The 15,044-nt window shown below is 42.1% G+C and overlaps 1 protein-coding gene and 1 long non-coding RNA gene across 8 annotated transcripts in view; one reads left to right on the top strand and one right to left on the bottom strand.

Moving 5' to 3' along the window:
* Positions 1-9,126: 9,126 nt before the first annotated feature.
* On the bottom strand, positions 9,127-14,447 carry LOC110470633 (uncharacterized). Its single transcript, XR_002465464.4, has 2 exons — positions 13,967-14,447; positions 9,127-9,256 (listed from the first exon to the last, which is right to left on the bottom strand). It is a non-coding gene; the product is annotated as an uncharacterized LOC110470633 (long non-coding RNA).
* LOC110470630 (semaphorin-4D) overlaps positions 14,083-15,044 on the top strand; it is an 80,908-nt gene continuing 79,946 nt past the window's right edge. Inside the window, exon 1 of one of the 7 annotated variants that reach the window (XM_085567040.1) lies at positions 14,083-14,101. The gene's annotated coding sequence lies outside the window, so the exon portion shown is untranslated. Of the gene's footprint in view, positions 14,102-14,525; positions 14,646-14,909; positions 15,016-15,044 lie in introns of those variants that run through there. The other 6 variants (XM_021530411.4, XM_085567041.1, XM_085567045.1 and 3 more) reach the window with 6 other exon arrangements.

Raw genomic sequence — 15,044 nt, 5'->3', positions numbered from 1 at the left:
TTCCTCAGCCGCAGGGTATTTGGTTTGTGCAATTCGTTTTAGGAAATCTCTCTGGATTTTCCCAGGTTTTGTACAGAGTTAGTTTTATTGATGGTTGTGTTTGCAGTTCAAACCCTTCTTTGCTTTTGATATGTTCTCATGGCACTGCTCCATAACACTCAAACGCCAGCTGGGAAACAAAAGGAACCTCTGAGATGAAAAAGCTTCCAGCTAGTATGTGACCTACACCTGTGACAGGCTTACCTTGAGAAAAAAATCTGCTTCTGAATTTTTTTTTTTTTTAAGGAGAATGAAGTGTTAATAATGTAAGATGTGTATACAGATGTAGATGTATATATATATATATATATATATATATATTTTTTTTTTTTTTTCCTCACACGTTCCTCACAGCCTTATTCTAATTACAGCTCTACCAAATAGAAGAACTCTCCTCCCCAGCATGGCGTTTATGTACTTCGGGAGGTGTTTTCAGTTAATTCTTCCAAAAGGAGCGTGAGCGAGGTCCCCGCGGGGAGGTTGGGGACCGCCCGCTCCATCCATCCCTGACATCCATCCCTGACATCCATCCCTGCGCTGCGACGGCTCCGGCAATTCAGGCTGTAGCTGAGAATTCCTGGTCTCAAAAGAAAGAATTCGGTGCAGAATGTGCATAACCATTAACCTAAAGTGCCGGGCAGACTGCCTGTTCTCATGCAAGCGGGCAGGTAACACCAGCTCCAGGGATGCCATGCAAGCTCCGTGCCAATGCCCTCCTGCGGGGCGGACAATGTCACTGTCATCAGCCTCTCCTATTCTTTTTCATTGCTGAAGGTTAAGCCCTGATGCTTACACAAACGCTAGCCAGAGCTGAAGATTCTTTTCCCGTCGGATATCTCATAGCACTGTTGTCTAGTCTGAAAGCTTCATTAAAATTCAGACTTCCACTCCTACCTGATTATTCCAGCAGCGATCCGCAGGAGGTCTGACGAGACCCGGGCAGGTGGCAATCCCTGTCACACGCGATAGTTTCCGTGCTGCCTTTTTGGAAAGTGGCCAAGAAGCACCAGAAGCACCGACATTCAGAAAATAACAAATATCACAAAAGATTTTTTGGGGTGGGGAGTGGAGGGGGTGAATGTAGAGCAGAAGCGCCAGCATTCAGACAATCCAAAAGCAGTTCCGAGGGGCTTTCTGGGCAGCCCACAAACTGGAAGTGCCATGGACTTCATTTATCCCTGCAGCTTGACACAAATTAAATTCTTGAAAAGGAAAAAAAATCTCCCTTTCTCCAGAGACTACATACACCTCTGCAGGGCAGCCAGCCAAAAACTGCACGACATAGTGCACATCTGCCTTGGAGATCTTTCTCATTTTGGCTCCCAAGGAAACATGATTCACAAATGAAAGGGCACTTTACCAGGCTTACAGCACATCGTGGAGGAAATTCAAAGTCTTTATGTCTAACCGTTGTCCCAAAGATAAAATTCCCCAAATCAAAATTTTATATTCTTAAAATGATAGAAGAAGCTACTTTTTGCCACATCCTTCCTTCATGAATGCAGCAAAGCCAAGAGCAGTATTTCCTGCATGCTGCAGTGCCTCCTTGTTTCATAGTCTAAGCTTCATGAAAAAATTGTTTTCTCCTTCTGTAACTGACTCTGGACTCACTAAGCATGCAATTAATTTATATTATATTTATTAATTAATTACTATCTCCATTCATAAGAAATGCAGTTATGGACCTCCTCTGAAAGGGTTAAAGTGCTTTTTGGCTGCTTACCACTTACTATCAAATTGCGTAGTTAACCCAGCAGGGACTGGGGATAAGGCTGGGAATAGCTGTATGTTTCCAGTCTACATCAAGGATGGAAGCCTGACATTGTATAAAGTAAACAAAGATGGAGTACTGCAGAATACTTATTTTAAGTAAGGACTTCATCCCATTTGAGCAAAAAAGATCAAGAATGTTTATGAATAAATCACTGACTGCAAATACTTCAGACTCCATCATAACAGACTAGAAATAAACAAGAGATTTCTGTAATATTAATTCTGGTTTAAGCAGTAACTGTATGCATGCTGGGTAAAATTAAATTGCCCCAAAATACTTTGTGTGGGACCAAGTAATTCTTACCATTTTATGGTGCTGCAGAAATGGTAACTAATATAATGTAACTGCATTTTACAAAACCTGATCACACATAATTTCTCCCAATTTATCATGCTGGTTCATACCAATAAGTTCCCAAAGGAGCAGCTTTGTTAGCAGCATATATTGATTTCTGAGCTCAGACTGCATCTTCCTACTATTACATTTCACTTGAGAAATTAAAGTTTCTAAAAACTGGCAGTGGGGCAACACACCACCTTCTTGGCAAGGGAACATTACAAGGTATTTACTGCTGTCAGCGCCAATTCCATTTACAAGGTTGCAGTGCATGGGAAACTTTTCTGCATTACTAATGAATAACAACTTCTGAAAGATAGGAAATTAATTTGATAAGAAGCCACCCAAAGCCTTGCAGAGCAGGATAAAGGCATCCAGGAAGAGTGCATAAACAGGATGGCTGAGTCGGCAGGCTAAAGCAGGAGGGCTGTCAGAGCAACACTTCGACTTTCCTAGGAGAGACTCCTCAAGGAATAGCTTCCCTGAATGCCACATCAGCAGGGCACTGATTTCACACCCAGCTTCACCTTCTGGCCTTCTCTGTATGGTCCTACTCGCATCTCTAAAGCCGTAGTAGGTGTGGCAAGAGCCAGGAAGGTACTGAGAGCTTCTGACCTCCCTAATTAACTCCTTAGTCATCGCAGCCCTTGATCTTTCTAGTATGGCCTGTCTTCCTTGTACTAATCCCCGAAATCAAGAGAAGTGCTGACAAAAGTATAATTACTCGGGCTGCTGTTTTATGGTATGGAGCATTTGGTGGCAGGACTGCTTGAAGGTGTTCCTAGTCCCCTTGCTTGCTTCTGGTGGGGAGACCACTTTGTTGTAAGCTGCTTGAGGAAATAATGCCCTAGCTTAAAAAAAAAAAACACACCTGAGACAGATCCATTCGTGTGCAGAGGAGACATTGGGAATGAAAACTGATTTCCGGGGAGACACCCAGAAGCACAGCTGCCTCGAGCTTGGATCATCTCCAGACACTTGGTAGCCTTAAACATATAAATGTTCAGGGGGATTTCTGCTCCAGGAGGAACTCACTGTATTTTGTATGCTGAGCAACAGCCATAGCCAGCAATAAATTTGCTACAAAATGTGGTAATATTTCCATTAGGGAAGATGTGTTTTTATCTGGGTTCAGCTACGATAGCTTTATGCCCAGAGAGTTATCAATCAGCTCCTTCCTTTTTATTCTAAACTATCAAGTGTGATTGGTATTTTTGTCTCCGAGGTTAGAGACAAATATATTGTTTTTTCTTCCTAATACCATTAAAGCTTTGACATTTTGGCTTTGTGAGATACTTTATTTAATCAAAAAGGAATAGAAGGTATTTTATTTCTGCAAAGACTAGCAGGAGGCAAGAGCTGGTATTACCGAGCTTTGAGAACAGTTGCTATCAGGAAAATTATTCTCCAAATGGAGGCTGAGGGCACTGACCACAGTGAACTGAGCTGCGACATGTAATTTCATTACTTTGGCTGGGCTAAGCTGCCTGAGCTTATTGCTGCCTTCAGCAAGGGAGCACGTTGGCTCGCAGCCACAGTGGAGGGATGTAAAAGGCTTGAGGGCTGCTACAATTTTCTCAAGAGCCTAAAAAGTGTCCAATTGGTCCTTAGCTGATCACCTCTTGGTTTAAACAGATCACACACCACAATGATCTGAAAACACACTGGTTAAGCAGCATTGCTGTTACAGACTTGCTCTTGAAGAATTACCACGCACACAGGAAATCTGTTTGATTCCCACATATGTTTGGTTTTCAGACTTACAGGCTCCATGGTGGGGTAGGGGGAAAACCAACATCCAAACCATCATTTATTCCCTTGAGATCTGTGCTGCATTATTTTACTCTATGCAATCCTTTGTTCTTCATGAGGCTGTATATACCAGTACAGCATTTCTTCTCCTTCCTGGCTCTTTGAAAGTAAGAGAGTAGGATGAATAACAATCTTGCATGGTGGGTATGTATATCTGTCTGTAAACATTCATATGTGACTTTCATGTCTGTGAATTGTGCTGGGCAGATAATCATGAAAACTTGACAGTCTCTCCTTCAAAGCAGAACTGTGAGAAGCAATTACATACACTTTGAATACCAGCTGGACGAGCTTCCCACACCATAAAACACTGCATTTAATTTTTGAACCTGGAGGAGTTGCATTCTGCCATCTTTACTCTGTCTTCAAATAAGATTACTGCACTGTGCTCCAGGAAAAAAACCATGATGCTTATCTTTTGCACTACCTGCAGAATTCACTGACCTCTGTGATACACAGGGTAGGACTGAACGATCAATCATCTTTAATTTTTAAAACCTACCAGCAGAAAGAGGGAAGTGCATAGCTCCCTCCAATATGTGTTGTTCTGTTATCTGTGGCAGAATCCCTAGTATATAAGAATCTGAGCTTTATAAACTGCCTCATAAAATCCTGCATTTATCATCAGTGTCGGTATTGGGTGTAACTAAATCAGCATGAAGAGTGGTTTAGCAACATGTATTAACACGACCAAGCAATGCAAATCACAGTTCCTGCAACTCATTTTGAGCTGTTCTTAGAACAGGGAGGAGCAATTCACAATAAAGGGTGAAAATCATCGGTTTTCCCCTTTTTGAGCTTTTACTTCTTGTTAATTAATTCATACTGTGCATTAGTTCTGGTTGGTGGATACATTTAGATGTTTTGTGTGTCTGAGAGCATGTCTTTACCTCCATTCACATTATGAAACAAGCACAACAAATATGCCTATTGACTGGGTATCTGCATTTGGTCATTTGAAAAATGTGTCACCATAAAGGTCACTTGGATGCTTGAGGACAGGAGGAAGGAAGGTGTAAGTAGAGACATACATTGCACCAGGGCTGTCAAGCGACAGAAGCTGTGCACAGGCTCTTTTGCACCCCCATAAAATCTTCTGCTCCACACTCTGCTGACAGAAATGTGGTAACTTGTTTTTTAACTCAAGGCATATACCTGTGCTCAGTCAGTTTCAAATTATCATTAATCAGCACTCCAAAACCACCCTGAAGTCTTCACACACTTGTTGCTGTAAGCCAGTCAGCCAGAACACAGAAAAAAAAATCTTGTGTGATTTAATTTTCTTGATCAGGAACATCAAAAGGAGTGTTAACTATGTGGACAAAAATCCTATTCTAATTTATCAGGACTTAAATACATGTTTTTATATCACTATTTGCATTTTTCGCTAAGTATATGTCCAGATAGCCAATGGAAGAACAATTCCTGCTTGAGTGCTGGCTACACTTGTTTATGTTTATGGCCAAGAATTACCAGTAAAACCTAGAATATGATAGAGGTAGAATTGGCAAAATTAAGGAAAAACTGTGAACATTCTAAATAATGGCATTTTCTTCTGTCACTTCCTTCTAGGAAAGCTCTGTGAAGAGGGGTGTGTTTGCAGGGATTTTCACAAAGCCTGCTGAGAAGGGAGGTGTTACCTGGGAGGAACATGTTGTCCTCCACATCTATATTTTTTGCCAAAGATGAAGCAATTTGCCCTGAAACTTTGTTCCTCTGTGTCACGTCAGGATTTTGCTCAACTTGCTCTGGTGCTGAGCTGAGCTGACAGCACACTGCTGACGCTTGGGAAAAGGGGAGAGGGGCTGTGGTGCTATAAAACCCTGGGAAAAGGGGAGAGAGGTAGTGACACCGAGGGGCAGCCAAGTCTTCCTGGCAGCCACAAAATGCAGCATGGCAGAGGCAAGTTGTCTTGCATCACCCTCTGATCAAATTCAGTTGATGATCAGAGAGCTGGGAACAGTTGAGACCATCCTACAGAAATTTTTGTCCAAACTAAGGTTTGGAGACCATGAAGAGGATGGTCTTTCACTTCTGAAGAGATGAGCAAGTGCCATTAAAATGCCCAGAAAGAGCCCTTGTGTAAATTCTATTTGCCTTCTGCACTTAATTAAAAATAAAGTAATTGGCAAGATTCAACAAGGACACAAGACAATAATGTCTCACAACTAGGACATGGTATTAATATGTTTAAAATCCCTTAGAACAGCAGTTGCTTATTCCATTCTTAAATGTGTTAAGTACATTGCATGAAACTTTATTGATACATGGTACAAGTGCACATTGTGCCACCAGTCCATTGCATTGAGATTGGAGATAATTTGGCTTCTCAACTTGGCCTACTGTTCCACTGGCACTGTTTTCCCCAGCTCCTACCACTGGTAATTTCCTGCACAAATGGGCAATCCCAGCCTGCATTTTGAATCTGTATTTAGACTTTGGAAGATCTATCACGTAGTGTTGGTTAAAGTATCTGTTAGTTTTGCAAAAATAGCAAGCAGCTTAACATGTCTGGGTTTTGGCTTGGCTTACTTGTTTCTTTGCTTCACACAGAGACTCATGAGCAGCTCTTTTGATGCCATTGGCTTTTTCAACATTACTTACTATCTATTAATTTCATACTACCAGACTTCCTTGGCTGTTATGTATAAAATTACTTCCAAGTGACTAACTTGCAGACAAACAAATGAGGTTGGGCTCTGGACCAGGTAAGGGAGCACCAGCCAGGGTGTCTGGCACTGTGTTTTGTCTTTGCCTTAAAATGATGGGAGTTCATGCAGAAAAAAGGCAGGAGCATCTGTATGAAGTGTGACAGTGAGCAGAAGGTGCTGATATGATTCTGATCCCTGAAATCTATTCAGACAGTCTTTGATTGAGCTATTTGTGCAGCTGCAAAGTCAAAGAAAAAGTGGGCACAGAAAGAAGTAAATATAATTTCCTCATCCTTTGTTGTAGTAAATACCATTTCCTCATTTTTTGTTGTAGGGTATTTTTTCCCAATAAAGGAGTTACACAATAGATATAGACTGAATACACAACACAAACGGATTTCCAGTGACTCTCAAAAGCATTGCTTAAAAATGTCTGCCCCTAGGCATATCACTCAATGAATCCCAGAAGATGGAAACTTCAGACCTACCCTAACATTGAAGACATATAATAACCAGAAACAACAGGCCTTGAAAGCAACTTCAAAACCCTAGGAAATCTGGGAGTGAACTTTCTTTATTGCTCCTAATTACAGAATATTTCTTATCTTTCTCCTTATCTCAGTGGAAAAACATATTTTAAATGTGAGAAAGATATAAATAACAGGCCCAACTAAGTCATTACATTTTCCTGGTATTTTTCTCTTTTTTTCTCTACCTCTTTTTTTATATCTTGGCTGTTTCTTATTAAAAATGCTTGCTTTCTACTTAATTTTCCTTTCTCTATTTTCATTCCTAAAGCCAAAACAAAGAACAGTGGCTACCAGCTAAGGTCCTTCGTAATTCCTTTGTTGACACTTTTCTTAGCTTTCTTCTTGCTTCTCTTAACCTGAAATAGAAATGTTAATCAAATAAAAACAAAGGGTAAACATTATGTTCTCCCAGTTCTTCTAGCTTACTCCTAAGCAGTTAGTAGCTATAGCTGTATCAGCCATACCTGATTTGATGTAGCAAGAGTCAGGGTTCCTCAGCAACAAGGTATAAGGAGTAGGTTCCACTTTTGTCCAGGATATTAGCCCAAATGTGCAGTACAGCCCCTCCCATGCTCCTTCCCGCCTCCCCTTTGTGCCAGTGCCCACGCTGTGCAGAGGGAAGAGAGACAGCTGTTTGGGTAACAAATCAATTTAATGTCACATGAAAGAATGCAGAACCAAAATCTGAGCTAATAGGTTTTACTTGACAGTTTTGCCAGGCTCAGCACAGGTAAATTAGTAACCAGGGCCCAGCTTCTGGATGGCAGAGTGCACGGGTGACCGTAACCCACATCTCTGACATCTCTGAGATGTGAACCTGAGTGACCAACAGACCTCTACCATCATTATTTCCTATCATGCTCCATTACCCTGAGACTACCAGGAATTTTGGACACTTCCTTTCTTGCTTTAGAATTTCCCTTGATATTAAAGCATTGCAAATTTACACCAGAAAATCTACAGAGAAGAAGTTGTTCCCATATTATTTCATCTTTCATTTTGAAATCAAATTGTTTCATCTGTAATTGAATATATGTGTTTTTTAGTGTTAATTAACAAATACTAATTTTCAAAATGAGAAGACCTTCAGAAAAAAAACTTTTGGCTAATGGATAAAAGCTTGATCAACTTGTTAATTTTAGTTACAAAATCAGTGTTTAATCACAGGAACTGAAGCTCTTTTGTTGTAAGTAGTTTTTGTTAAGCGATGGAAAATTTTCAGTATTATATAAAAATAAGCTCAATTTGCTCTGCTATAAGACTTGTGCTTCCTCTTCTTCCCAAATTTTTTTTTTTTTTAAATTTTCCTTTATGATCTGGCAGTTCGGCAGAAACACGAATAAAGAACTTCTAAGGAGGGGAATGTTTTAGACAGATAAAAGACATCTTTTCCTGATAGCCAAACCTCTTGATGCACTTTGAAGGCAGTAATCATCAGTCTTTGAATTTTTCTTTCCTTTTCGGGGAGGACAGCTAGATGGAGATGCTTAAAATGACCTTTTAAAATGATCTTTGTAAGTATATTGTCAAAGACTAGCCTTGGTTCCTTCCAACCTATCTTTTATTTTTCCTTTTGTTACTCCCTGGAACAGAGCTCTTTGTCCCCAAAGGGGTTTGATAGTAGCAAATTGCTCATATCAGCTTAGAAAAACTCATCCTCTCCTGTACTGTATGTCCTTTTATTTAATTTATAATAGTGAGGCAATTGGATCCTTGGCTTTGTTCTCTATATAAAGTAACAGAAACCTAATAGGAGCAACCAGTGGAAAGGAAAACCTTACTCTAGGGCAGGGAAAAAAATGTCCCTGTGACAGACATCACAGTGGGAAATCATGACCTGGTTTAGCTTCAGTCAAGGAGTGGTTATTGGGGCAACTTAGTTCAAGAAGCAAGTTACATCAGGTTTTTGCATTTTTTGGGAGTGAGAAGGACAAAAGATGTCAGCACAAAGAAAAAAAAAAATCACACAAGGAGAAGAAAGCAGTCTGCTTTCACTTTTTATTTCACTTTTTATTCACAGTATATTTCCACTGCTGGCTTCTCATTTTGCACATTCATGGTTGTCCAAGTGTTGACAGGAATCAATTGGCTTGTCATTACTTGAGATAGATGCCCTGTACAGGAACAGGAGCAACTATGAGATTCATGCTTTAACATTAATATTGCTTTTCTATCAAGGTTCAAAGCTGGGAGTGTACAGGTGTTAGCTGGGTAACTCAGCAGAAATAACAGTCAAAGGTAGTTACAGACATTGGTACAAGTTAAAGAATCCCACTAGTCTTGTGATCCTCTCCAAGTAAACTGTGTGCATGGAAAGTAACTGAACTAGAATGCTATTCTGATTGATAAAAAGGCAGACTTTTCACTCACTACTCTGATGATCCATTCCCCTCTTCTCAGGCCACACTGTGATCAGAGACATGCACACATAAAAGAGACAGGTCTGTGACTACTGTCTTTTACAATCAAGTTTGTCACAAGAAAAATCTTCTGTAATTCCACTTCTTAATTTGTTTTTGTAAAGCATCATATTAAGTTATTCTTCTACTAAAAAATGTAAGGAAAATAAGAAAACATCATAAAATACTGTAATAATGCAGGCAATAAAAATGTAGGGTCCATACAGGAAGAATGCAAGCTTAGTATAAGTTTCTAAATGTCTTAATCCACTATTCTCAAACCCTACATTTGCTTTTCCTGTATTAACAACAGAACACTTTTGTTACCTCTCTGGTTTCATATTTATTCATGACTAGCACATGTTACTCCACACCAATAGTTTGATATTGGTATTATATGTATGAAAACCACGTAATCAGAAATGATTCCTGTGATTGGTGATGACTCCATTAAACAATTTTCATTACTTTGATCTTTTTGGAAATGTAAATGCATTTTCAAAAAACATAAAAACAATATATTGAGTTTTAGTTTCTTCATTATTCTTAATGTACTCCATTATTGATGTTGCCTCACTGACCTTGTCCCCTGAGGTAAGCACTGCTGACACCTTTTTTATTATTTTTCTCATTAATAAACATGGCCTTCTCTAGGCCATGCACTTCTTCCGCCATGTAGAGTGGATAAAGCGTCTTTTATCATTCATTTTTTATTCATTGATTGTTGATTCTAGGTCTTTCCATGCCATCTTCCTACGAAAAGACCACTGGACTGGTTAGTTTCTTAATTTTGTAAGCATGCACATAACTGAGCTGTTGGTGTAAGACTTACAGGCTCCATATTTGGACACTGGTAAGTGAAAACACAAAATATTTGTTGCTGTTGTTTTGCCTATGAGCAAAGTATGTTATTAATGTAACTTGCTAGAAACATCTCATTGTAAAATACAAATGCTGACCCAGCATCAGAATGAGAGGAATCCCTACCACTTTTGCAATCCTTCTCCAAATCCACCATGTCCCTTATCCTTTTAGCAAACTTTCTAACAGGCTGTGCTGTGACATTTAATAGACTAGACTGCAGATGTCTAACTAATGGTTAGACATTAACCTACAGTGTAGCTCCCCTAAATCTGTTATTCCAGATTAGGAAATGAAATGGAAAATATTCTCTGTGACCTTTAAAGTGCTCTTAGCCACACAGATCCACCAAAGGCAGAGAAAAAGACCTTCTTCCTCTGCCACGTCATCCAGACATGCACTTCCCCTACTCTACATCATCTAAATGCAGATGTCTGTGTAGCATTTACTTAGCTCCCTCTTCTCCTGTCTTAGGCATACAAACATGGTAAATACAGGGACAGTTTTAAAGTCTCTGAGTGTATAATTGCCATGTTTATCCATAATGATATAGGAAGTCTTCAGCCCAAAGAAACCCAAAAAACCCCAAGGTCAGGAGATAAAACTCCTTGACTATTATAATTTAGTTTCACTGCCTCTGTAATTGCAAAGTGAAGTCAATGCATTTTCTCTGCCTGATGGGGAGGATACAAAAGTAAAAGGTCAAGGCTTTATCCATCTGTGGTTCTGTCACTCACCTACTGTATAATCTTGCACAAATCACTTTGAGCAGTTGTGTATCAGGTTCCTAACTAGGACAGTTAATGGCATCTTCCTGCTCTGCAAATAATTTTACATCTATGTCAATTCTGGTAGCTTAATAATGTTAATCAATATTAATTTACTGGACAATGCTTTTAGATGCCTTTTGTGTGCTTACTTTTCTGTACTAAGGTTTCCAAAACTGTTTTTATTGTCATGACTGTAAAATGTATTTTAAATCCTTATTTTTATTATGTTATTTTCCCAAAACTGGTAGTGAAAAGGGATTTTTTTTCAGCAATGTGTGCTCTTTTCCTCTAATGCTGGCTTATATCAATGATGAGTGATTTGAAAAGTCACGCCATCATAGCAATATAAAGGTGTAGCTTGAAACCTTGACTTTATTCAGAATTGTTCACAGTTGCACTCATTCAACCCAACTATTTTTTACTTTATTCTCTCATCTATTCATTCTCTCACGCACCCTGCTACTGACCTATTCCCTGTATTATGTATCGGTTTGCAAACCTCTGGGCATGTTCAATGCCCTTTTCACTGACTTACTAAAAACCTACCACCTGTTCACTCACTCACTCTTGGACAGACCTGCCCTCAGCCTCAGACCTGGCTTCTGAGACAGTTTTAGTCTCTCTCAGTCCTGACTCTGCTCCTGTATCTTCTATCCTGCAGCCTATTTGTTTGTGAGTTTAATTAAGGACTGCAGGTTTAAGAGCACCATCAGTTACAGCTTTCTTTAACCCCTTTTTCTTTCTTAATTGCTTATTTATTTTTCCTGGCACAGATTTGACACAGCTTGCCTAGACTTAAAATACCTGTCTGTATATTCAACCCCAACACATTGTCTGAAGTAAATGTGTTAGGACTGAGGCAGTCTTTATATACTATTACTTTGCAGAAAGCATTATGTGTCCTTTTGAAGATTAGACTTTATTATGCTTATAGTAAAGGTTTTTAAAAGCATGTTTCCTCCATGTCCTTGGAATACTCATTATGGAATTGATGTGGACATGTATTAACAATTGTTCATTATTTGATCTCATTGCAACAGCATGCAGCATTTGGGAGATTATTATATTTTTTTGGAAAACAAAATCAGTTATAATTACTATGAGGACCAGTGTCTTCAGCCCTACATCACTAGCTCAGATTAATATACAACCCAGATTAGCATTACAGACCTCTGGAAACTTCTCAAATCTGTGTCAGAGGCCATTTGTTTTTTATTCCTGTGAAATAAATGACTTATAATTGTAACCAAAAGGAATTTTCAGTGGTGCAATTCATGGTACCAGCTGTAAGTTCCCAACACTGTTATTACTAGTGTTTTCTTTTTCCCATCAAATCCCATTTGGTAATATATACTTGAAAGAAGGGTCTAAATGTGATTGAGAATTTGCCATTTGACAAGGTACAAATATCAATTCCTTGTTTCACCTCCAACCTTCAAGTCTGTAAGACTCTCCAGGTTTCACTGAGAATGGAGATTGAAAGCTACTTCATAAAAATTAACAATATAATTCTTAAAAGGTAATGACGTATTACTTGTATAGAGTCAGAAATAATGGGAATTTTGTGTTTGTGCTAGCCTTTGCTCCAGTTCCCTTGTGCCACTCCCTGGTTTTGGAAATTTGTACAGACTGCAGGCTTCATGGGGAAACCTGACAAAATCCCTGTGATTTTTCTACTCAGAGCTAAGAATTGCCCAAGTCTAGATTCTGTAAAATGAGAGATTAAAAAAGCATCTTTGTTTCTTCCCTTGTAATATAATTTCATAGTTGTATTCCCTCAGGACATGCTTAAAGTCTTGTCTACACTGGAGGGTTTTGTCAGCATATTAATACCAGCAGTGAGTCCCAGTGGAGATGCAGGTTAATCTTCTGATGGTATAAATTACGGCAATTTACCAAATACAGCATGATAAGGATTTTTTACCATGCTACTGTATTTTCAGCAAGGATTTTCTGGCACGGGTTCATTTCACCCTCTCATTTATGCCCCTTTCAGACTCAGGTTAATCATCAGAAGTGGTTCTGCCCCTTCCTTGCAGACCATGTCTTCTCAGCCGCTCCTGCTGCCATCTCCCAGATGATTATGGGTATGATTACTTTCTTTTCCATGCTTCACATCCAATGTTTTGATGGCATTACGACCATATTTGATGTCAATGGCGTGATGAACACTGGTTATCCATTGTTAAGATGGACTGTTACATCACCATTTTGAAAATGTAGTGCAGGAAAACTCGTTTCCCACTGTTTACCACACAACAGACTGTTTGCCGGCTATGCTAGTAGCCTCCTTCAGATGCTATCATTTCGTAGACCCTGAAATATCAAGGTTGCTTTGCATGTAACTTCCTTAATCTGAAGTTATTACCATGCCTCCATGCTTTAAGAGGCTAGATCTCCTCAATGATTTCTTCCTGATGTTATTTCTTACCTACAGCTAATATGAATTATTAGAGATTGACTAGCATGTTATTGTAAAAATACAGTATTGTGAAATGCCAGAATTTAAAGGTCAGGCAGTAAAGCAAGTGCTATTGTCTGACAAGCTAAATATTTTGTCCAGTCTTGCTTCAATGACTGCTGCTAACCAAACTATGGCAATTTCATGACACTGGTATCACCTGTTCCGCAGCAATAAAACAAACCAAACCCCAATCCAAAACCAGAGACCCATGTGTCGGTCCATGCCATTCATCTGAACAGTCACACCAGGCGTGCAGGGACATGACGGTAATCAATAGCTCATCAGTGACTCAGCAGGATCACCGCGGGTGAGATCTGTGCATTTACTGACCTATTTTCTGTCCTCCTTTCATATACCGCCGAGCAGTCACCTAAGCGCACCTATGCCTCTAAGGTGCAGTAATTCTAGTAGCAACGGCTTATGACACGAGTTATTTCACTCCCATGGTACCAGGCTGGATCCCAGGTGCGGTTTTCCCTGCGGTCTGCGGCGAGCGGATCCCCCGTGCCCGCGGAGGGGCGGAGGAGGAGCGGCGGAACGCGACAAGCGGCGCTGGGTGCGAGGGCGGCGGCGGCTCCGGCCCGGCCGAGCCGCGGGACGCCGCACCTGCTTTCGGCAGGGACAGCCCCAGGGACGGGCGCGGGGGAGCGGTTCCGCCGCCGCCGAGGCCGGCTGGTGTCCCAGCGCCGCCGCCGTTAACGGGGCCGCGCCGCCCGCGGGGGAAGGGCCGAGCACCACCGAGCTGAGGGCGGCTCGGGCCCCCGCCAAACCCCCGGGAGCCAGCCCAGCCGGGCCCGCCCCCAGCTCCGCTCGGCCGCCATACTGCGGGGCGACCCAAACTTGTTACACCACCTCCTCCTCCTGCTCCTGCCGCCGCCGCCGCCGCTCCCGCCGCCGGCCTGCCCCCAGCGGCGCGGGAGGAGGGGGCTGCGCCGGCCCAGCCCCAGCCGCGGGGAGGGCGCCGAGGCGGGCGGGGGCCGTGCGAGGGGAGCGCCGCAGCGCCCCGCAGGTAGGAGCGCCCGGCGGGGCGGGCCGGGCCGCGGGAGGCGGCGGGCGGGAGCGTTCCGTCGCTGGGGCAGCGACCGTCCGGCCCCGCCGAGGTGGGGCTGGGGGAGCCGGGCGCGGGGGCTGGCGGCGCGGCCGCCCCTACGGAACGCAGCCCGTCCTGCCGCCTGACGGGGCCCGGCCGCCGCCGCGCTCGGGCGGGGGGCGAGGCCGCTGGCAGCCCCCGCCGGCGACGGGGCCGGAGCGAGACGAGAGGAGGAGCCTCCAGCCGTAGCAAATGAGCGAGGGCTGCCAGGTTTATAAATCTGCTTTTCCTCCCACCCCCTCCGAGCCCCGCTGACTCCGGCGGCGACGGGCGGCTGCGGCTCCGCCAGGTGCGTGCCCGGGGTGGCGGTCGGGGCCC

The sequence above is a fragment of the Lonchura striata genome, chromosome Z (assembly GCF_050655825.1).
Source record: "Lonchura striata isolate lonStrDom1 chromosome Z, ASM5065582v1, whole genome shotgun sequence".
In the NCBI taxonomy this organism is placed as follows: Eukaryota; Metazoa; Chordata; class Aves; order Passeriformes; family Estrildidae; genus Lonchura; species Lonchura striata.
The sequence above is the reverse complement of the archived record's forward strand: the minus strand, read 5'-3'. Positions and strand labels throughout refer to the sequence as shown.